Source organism: Anabrus simplex, chromosome 4 (genome assembly GCF_040414725.1).
Source record: "Anabrus simplex isolate iqAnaSimp1 chromosome 4, ASM4041472v1, whole genome shotgun sequence".
In the NCBI taxonomy this organism is placed as follows: domain Eukaryota; kingdom Metazoa; phylum Arthropoda; class Insecta; order Orthoptera; family Tettigoniidae; genus Anabrus; species Anabrus simplex.
In genome coordinates, this window is record NC_090268.1 from 430,763,523 (window position 1) to 430,772,219 (window position 8,697).

General features: G+C 39.0%; 1 long non-coding RNA gene across 1 annotated transcript in view; it reads right to left on the reverse strand.

Annotated features, from left to right (window-relative positions):
• Positions 1–7,927, reverse strand: part of LOC137500600 (uncharacterized) — a 244,097-nt gene extending 236,170 nt beyond the window's left edge. The window contains exon 1 of the long non-coding RNA XR_011018109.1: positions 7,853–7,927. This is a non-coding gene — a long non-coding RNA (uncharacterized lncRNA). The remainder of the gene's footprint in view (positions 1–7,852) is intronic.
• Positions 7,928–8,697: the final 770 nt, after the last annotated feature.

The following is an 8,697-nucleotide window of genomic DNA, read 5'->3' on the forward strand; positions in this document are numbered from 1 at the left end:
AAACAATTCAACTACGTTTTCACCCCACCCCTTACCCGTTAAGTTGACCCCCCTCCCCTAAAAATGCGTTTTTATTAGTTTTTAAAGGAGATTCCAAATACCAATTTTCATATATGTAGCATCTTTAGATTTTGACATATAAGTATCCTCATACAACGTGTTACGGGGTTATCCGTGGAACAGCAGAGGTGAAAGAAGGTGCGGGCTGGAATGGGTCTAACTACAAAACCGAGAAATGAATTAAAATCTCATTAAAGGTTATATTTTCAAAACAGCCAAACTTAACAGATTTGATATAGAATTTCCAACTTTAACCAATAACAACAAGTAAAAGGGTACCAGTAACAAAATTTAATTCTAGGAACGAGAAAATTTGGTGGTATAACAGAACTTAGGCTTCAAGCCTTCACTTTACATTTCCTGAACTCTCAGCTCCCAAACACATATTTACCAAAAGGCAGAAAACCCCTAATAACATGGAGCACTTGCTCCCACCTTCACATCTCAAGCCTCTCTGAGGCACTTTTACCACAAATAAAAGAGCTACCCCGCTCTCAATTTTCTGAGCCTATCAAAGGCAACAACCAACATTACTATCAGCTGCCCTCAAGGCACATCTACAAAGAAACAGGCGTATCTTGTACCCAACTTAATGGGCCTTCGTTGAAAAAGAATAGGATAAGTAAATGGCCCAAAATGCAAAGCAGAATGGAGGCGTGTACTTGCACTCCTACATGAACACTAGTTATAACCTAAGGGGCACTAGGCCGATTAAACAGGGCCTATTCCCACACTAGGGAGGTGACTCGTATAAGAACATTTTAATACATTAAGAGTAGAAAATCGGTTATGAAAACGTAGTCACCCCAAATCAAAAATGAAGGGGAGCTCGAGAGGGTAAAGCACTCTCTATCCCCGATTTACAGTTAAAGTAATAAGAAAATTTTACATAAGCCGGCACTAAGTTACATTTTTAGACAGGTAGGTTACATTGAAAAGGTTTCGGACCTTCCCCGAGGGTTAAACTGCTGAGCTAACAAGAAATAAAGATAATAAACGGCCATTACCTTTGTTGAAGAGCTGCTGCCCGAAGGAAGAGGCGCTACCCGCCCCCTGCTGTACTTGCATACACTAGGCTAGATGTTGTTGAAGTGGCGACGAGCCGTGAAAATCAGCAGTTTTTAAACACTCAGGGAAGATTCGAGATCTTTCATGAATAATTAAGACACACCCACTCAACTTTATTGGCTGGCTAAAAGTTACACATCAAAATAGAAGAAGAAACCTAGGATTGGTGAGAAATTAATCGCAGAAATTACTGATTGGCTAAGTTCAAAACTGGCGGAAAGAAAGATTAATATTGCCAACCCACAAATGAAAGAACAAAATTTAGTAAAGAACAAACTTATGAATACAAAATTTCTTCAAATAAAGTTCTACGACTTCGCACCAGGGTGCATGGTCATAGTTTTGTAGAGACATCTATCAGAGAATGTCCACACTTCTTGATTAATGGAAAACAAAACAAGTTGAACTCCACACAGTATTGACAACTTTGTAATCACAAAATTTACGGTAGTGCCTTCTTCTGAGAAAACTTATAAGTTGATACAGTTGTTAAGTTCAGAGGTTCTCCTGTAGAGGAGTACTTAACGGCGGAAAATTCAAATGTGCGACGTATAGGTGTACCAGCCGGTACACAAAGAATTCAAATGTTTTCGATTCTTTCACCCCCTTAAGTGGATTTTCCGAAAACGAAAGAATACGTGTTTCTTTATTTTTAAAGGGGATTCCAAATACCATTTATCACGTCTGTAACATCTTTTTTTTTTGGGATATAAGTATCCTCAAACAAAGCATTCAAGTAATTTTTCAATTCTTATACACACACACACACACCAAGGTTATTTTCCGAAGACAAGGAATACATGCTTCTTTATTTTAAAGGAGAATCCAAACAAATTTTAATTCTATAACATGTTCAGTTTTGATATATAAGTATCCTTATATAGAGAATTCAACCCTTCCTTCAGTCCTTTTTACAAACCCCCTTAGGTGGGCTTTTCGAAAAAAAAAATCTTTATTTTTAAAGGATATTCCAAATACCAATGTTCACGTCTGTAATACCGAGCTTGATAGCTGCAGTCGCTTAACTGCGGCCAGTACTCAGTATTCGGGAGATAGTAGGTTCTAACCCCACTGTCGGCTGCCTGAAGATTGTTTTCCGTGGTTTCCCATTTTCACACCAGACAAATGCTGGGGCTGTACGTTAATTAAGGCCACGGCCGCTTCCTTCCCACTCCTAGCCCTTTCCTGTCCCATCGTCGCCATAAAACCTAGCTGTGTCGGTGCGACGTAAAGCACCTTGCACGTCTGTAATATGTTACGTGTTTGAGATATGCCATAGATATAATTTTACCTATTCACCCATTTTGTTACTCCTGTTCACCCCTGTAAAGTATTTTTTTTCTCAAAACAAGAAAAGCGTGTTTCTTTATTTTTAAAGGAGATTCCAAACACCAATTGTCTTGTCTTTAACGTACTTATGTTTTGAGATATAAGTATCCTCATAAAAGGTATTCAATCCATTTTTCTCCTTTTTCGCCCCACCTGTAAGGGGATTTTGCAAAAACAAAAATAAAAATGTATTCTTTATTTATTTATTTTGCTATTTGCTTTACGTCGCACTGACACAGATAGGTCTTATGGCGACGATGGGATAGGAAATGCCTAGGAGTTGGAAGGAAGCGGCCGTGGCATTAATTATGGTACAGCCCCGGCATTTGCCTGGCGTGAAAATGGGAAACCACGGAAAACCATCTTCAAGGCTGCCGACAGTGGGACTCGAACCCACTAGCTCCCGATTACTGGATACTGGCCGCACTTAAGCGACTGCAGCTATCGAGCTCGGTAATTCTTTATTTTAAGAGTGATTCCAGATATCAATGTTTATGTCTGTAAACTGTTAATGTTTTGAGATATATATCTATATATATACTCATTTAAATAATTCACCCCCATTTTCAGCCCCTTAGCAGAGGAATATCCAAAAATTACCCCTTAGTGAGGACCTACACTATAATATAAATGTATCCTCAAAATTTCATTTCTTTTTGTCCAGTAGTTTTGGCTCGGCGAGGATGAATCTGTCAGTCAGTCAGGACATGTTATTTTATGTACATATAGATTACATAGACTCGCCTTTGGGAACCCCTAGTTGCTCTTCGTTAGGTAGGGGTGATAACTCGCGTCATTCCACTGTTGATATTCCATATTTTTCACAGTTTCTTAAATATTTTTTCACATCGAATACACAGCTACATTCTTCAAACTGGGCAGACCTATCCAAGTTGGTCCTGTGACATGAAATTACAGTACATCTCGATCACGGCATATTGGATTGCTATTTCCAATTAACAGGCACAGTCATAAATCTCCTAGCAAAAGCTCTACTTTGTTGAACATGGCGGGTGTTCCCATCCTCCTATATAGAGGATTTCTTAACGGACTATCATGATACAGCGTAAGCCGCTGTCACTTAGCGACAATCTGTCCATCAAGTCAACCCAATTTGGTGCGGCTTTGCAATTAAATTAATTATATAAAATTACTCATAATAGAAAACTATCCAACACATTTCGTTCAAACCACTTCCTAAACCCTCCCAGGAGTATTAAGAACAAATTGTGAAATTTTCAACGACATCGGTCCTGTAGTTTTTGAGCCAATTTGAGACAGGCATGCAAACATTCATGTTTATATAGAGTAAAACACCGTTTATCCTAAATACAGTAAAGGGGCGGAGCCACTTCGGTTGAAGCGTTTCTTCGGATGATACATGGTAAATATCTTCTAAAGTTAAATCTCGAAGTAAAAATGCATAAACTCTGTTAAGCAAAGGTGCATACTGTATATTAAAATTAAAATGTTTACATAATATCACTCATTGTATAAAATCGGTGATTTTCTTCTGAATTTTCTTAGTGCAGCGCTGTCATGCAGCTATGTCGCACCGCCGTTCAATCAACAATACACCAGCTAGTGTAGATTCATCGCTTTGTTCAACAAAGTGCAAAGCGATCTGAAATAACGAAACAATTTCTTTTGTTACTACTGAACTGAATACTGTTTACAGTAATTTTTACAGTATTGTAATTAAAGGGTGTGGCACTGTATTTTAATAAAAATTCGAAATCAATTTTACCTCCAATGCATTAAATCCATCATCTGCTGTAACTCGATTCTCAGAACTGCTATTGTCAAGGTCGGACTCGTCTGCTTCAATACTTGGCAGTAACACGGAATCCACGATTTCTTTATCTGTTAGATCAAGTTCAACATCATGTGATTGTAACCACTCGTTCACCTCACACTGGTTAACATTCCCACATTCTGGAATTTGTTTCACCGTCTCTTGCAGGTTGTCATCATTTTCCTTATCTTCCGAAACAATCCCTTCATATAGTTTGTTCCAGGAATTACAAAGAGTCACTGATGTTACCTTTCCCAGGATTGGGAGCAACAATAAACCATGTTTCATGTTCATAGACTTCAACGAATCCGTAAGACTTTTACGGGATAATTCACAATGACTCAGAATAGATCGTAGCAGAAACGCACGATAATGGCGTTTGAATGCTTCCAGAACACCCTGGCCAGAGAGTTGAACTAACCTCGTCACATTAGGGGGCAGAAACAGAACAACAATATCACCACTTTCTAACTTCCCCGGGTGTGTTGGGGCATTGTCAATCAACAAAATTGCTTTTCTGAGCAATCCCTTAGACTTCAAAAAATATTCAACGCTTGGTACAAAATTTTGAAAGGACCATTCTTCGAAAAGTTGCGACGAGATCCAGGCACTGTTTTGAGCTCTATAATAAACTGGTAAGGCAGTGGCGGCAATATTTTTAACAGATCTAGGGTTTTTCGATTTTCCTATGCACATTAGTAGCAGTCTACGAGTGCCTGAAGCATTAGCATATGCTAAAACCGTAATCCTCTCCTTATTCTTTTTGTGACCTGGTGCAGATTTTTCTTTTATTGATGCTAAAGGGTGTTTATGAAAACATTTTAAAATATAACCCTGTTTCGTCAGCATTATATACCTGATATTTTGTCAATCCTTCACTGATCTCTTCAAAAACTGTTTTAAAAACGTCAGCAGGCAGTGAGTCACCGGAAATCTTCTCGCCACTTAGATGTGACTGACGTATGCCATATCTATTTTTAAATCTATCTAGCCATTGAAGTCCTTACCATCCTTCCCCGGTAGAGTGGAATGTCTGTACGTGTATAGATGAATGAGTTATTATACATTATTGTATGCATCTTTGGCGTGTTTACAAACGAACTCCGTCACAGAACGCGTGTAGTAAAATGATTGTTATTCGTTTCACTGCACGTTGTAGCGCTCCTTTGTACACTTGCAGACAGGCATCCCATTCATTACTAGTGCATGCGGGAGAATTGCGAGTACAAAGTACGGGGTTGGAGGGCCAGCTGTTATATACCTCCTAAACAATTTCAGCAATGTAACTTTAATATACTGTATTTCTCTGAATAATAGCATATTTGTCAAACTTTCTGACGGTAGAGTTTTCTGAATTTTATTTATATCAATTGTAAATCTATATTTTTGGTCAATAACTAAGCTTGTTTAGTTTGATGTCAGTGTGAGCCTTCAGTATGAAATATGACATTTAATTTGTACCTTTTCCTGTCTACTATATAGTCCCGTTATTTAATTTGTACTTATTATTATAAATTTATTCTAGAATGATTTTTATGATGCAAATATACTTTTCAATAAATACTGTATATATAAATTATTCGCTAGTATTAATTTTGATTATAATACAAAATTATTTTCTACAAACTATTCTGTTTTAATCCTACACAATGGGGCCAAGGCAGAAAAATCGAGTATCATGAACGGACAATATGATCTCTCTGTTTCCTACAGTAAATGAGCCATAACATCCGGCTCTGAAAATGGTTTTACGACTAAAATTTTTTGTAATGAATAAACTGCATTTAAAACTGTAAAAATGTGTATTTGGTCCGCCTCTGTGGTGTAGTGGTTAGCGTGATTAGCTGCCACCCCCGGAGGTCCGGGTTCGATTCCCGGCTCTGCCACGAAATTTGAAAAGTGGTATGAGGGCTGGAACGGGGTCCACTCAGCCTCGGGAGGTCAACTGAGTAGAGGTGGGTTCGATTCCCACCTCAGCCATCCTCGAAGTGGTTTTCCGTGGTTTCCCACTTCACCTCCAGGCGAATGCCGGGATGGTACCTAACTTAAGGCCACGGCCGCTTCCTCCCCTCATCCTTGCCTATCCCTTCCAATCTTCCCATCCCCCTACAAGGCCCCTGTTCAGCATAGCAGGTGAGGTCGCCTGGGCGAGGTACTGGTCATACTCCCCAGTTGTATCCCCCGACCACGAGTCTGAAGCTCCAGGACACTGCCCTTGAGGCGGTAGAGGTGGGATCCCTCGCTGAGTCCGAGGGAAAAGCCGAACCTGGAGGGTAAACAGATGATGATGATGATGATGAAAAATGTGTATTTCATGGAGCTTTCTGCCGTATATTGAAAATCTTCCATTTTACATTATTCAAGAAAGTTAACCACCCTAACATGACTGTTGCGAATGCACGCAAGCATGCGACAAACGGTTGGCTGGTAAAAGTAATATCTTAGGGTGATAATTTGAGCGAAATGGTATTTTTTAAATAACTGAACACTTGTCTAGGCATATAAAATGTATCGCCGATCTCGCATGTAATCAAAATATTTTCTTCAAACTTCTGAAATAAAATACAGTATCTTCCCTGTAATTATCATTGCAGCATGTCACAAAATACAGCCACACCATCGCTTTAGCTGGCTGGCTGCGTTGGGGAAGTTCAATGTGCATCGAGCAATATCATTTTCCTGAGGTGGGAGCCCATTGGCTGTTTAAGAAAACAATGTTCCTCTAAATGATACAGTCATGGAACAATTAATTCAGCTTTCTTTCCAGAAAAGGTTTCGTTTCCGTTCCTCCGATAAATAATTTAAGAAAAAGTATTACAAATAGAAGAAACAAACATTGCATTTTCGAAGTCTTTGTTAATAGAACGAACATTATCTTTCCCGCTTCAAAGAGGAAATGTTTCTATTTTGTTTGTAAATAGAAGAAGAATATATTTTATTTTTGCAAACTTTGTTAACAGGAAGAATTTTTCCTGCTTGAGAAACTAAATCAGTATTGCAATTTTGAGAACTGTATTAATAGAACATTATGTCTTAAATTCTCCTCTTTTATTTTATCAATGTATTTATAAATAAAATCAAAATAACTAAATATTCTGTTTAGATTTAATTTCTTTAATTTTCTTTATTATCCTTAAAATTCAAAAAGTTAACACATTCCCGACTACAGACATCCGTTGTATGCACGATACGTACGAGAAGTTCATTTTACGCTTTTTATGTATATTATATTCTTGACTGAATTTAGTCGTAGCGTTTCGGGAATGGTTTCATTCGATTCAGCATCACGGAACGCTCTGCAATGTGCTTCTTCTAAAAATATTATGCTACTCTCGAGAGTTTTTTCCACAAAACGAATGTTTGTCCCCACGGTGTACCTTGTACTGTAGGTTGGGCACTCCTGCTTTATAGCCTGTACTACATCTCTGTAGAAAGATTTGCATAAATATCAGGGCTTTCCTAAAGGACTACCTAAGAGCACTCACTACACCAGCGTAGTCTGGACTACAAAATCCTGACAGTATTTCACATAATTACATAAAATGTCACTCTCTATGAATTGTTTAGTACATATTTCAGTTAAATAATAAGTATACTTACCGTGCGACGACCTGTCCCAAAAGTCTGAATGAAAACATCGCGAGACTAAGTGGCGGTGGACTTGGCTAACAGCTGTAGACGTGGGCATTGGCGAATTGCAATTCTTAATGGCTTAGATCTAAAAATAGCCTTACATACGTCAGCGCGTGTTCGCGTGGCCTGCTCTCTCAGCAGCATTAAGGAGACCATACAGGTATCCCCTTCAGAGGCATCATAAGGTGGGAAAGTAACAGACGACACTTGCACTTGCACATTCAGAACACTCGCATGTAATAATAATAATAATAATAATAATAATAATAATAATAATAATAATAAGGAGGAGGAGGAGAGGGAAGGTTTAGGCCCAGTTTTACGACTGGATGGCCTTCCTGATGGTCAACCTATATGTAGAGATATCTTAACTATTGCACGTTTCTGTGATATGTTCTACGAAAATAAAGAAATGTGTATTAAGACGAGCACAAATACCCCGTCCCCGAGTTAGAGTAATTAAACATACACAGTTGAATTCTCCGGTCCGGTCGGCAATTGGACCAGATGCCCTCTGAATCGAAGTCCACTACGCTAATCATTCAGCCAAGAAGCCGGCCAATAATAATAATTGATACGGGGTTTCCGTAGCCTCTGTGGCTCAGGCGGCTGTGCGTCGGCCTCTCACCGCTGGGTTCCGTGGTTTAAGTCCCGGTCACTCCATGTGAGATTTGTGCTGGACAAAGCGGAGGTGGGACAGGTTTTTCTCCGGGTATTCCGGTTTTCTCTGTCATCTCTCATTCCAGCAACACTCCCCATTATCATTTCATATCATCTGTCAGTCATAATCATTGCCCCAGAGGAGTGCGACA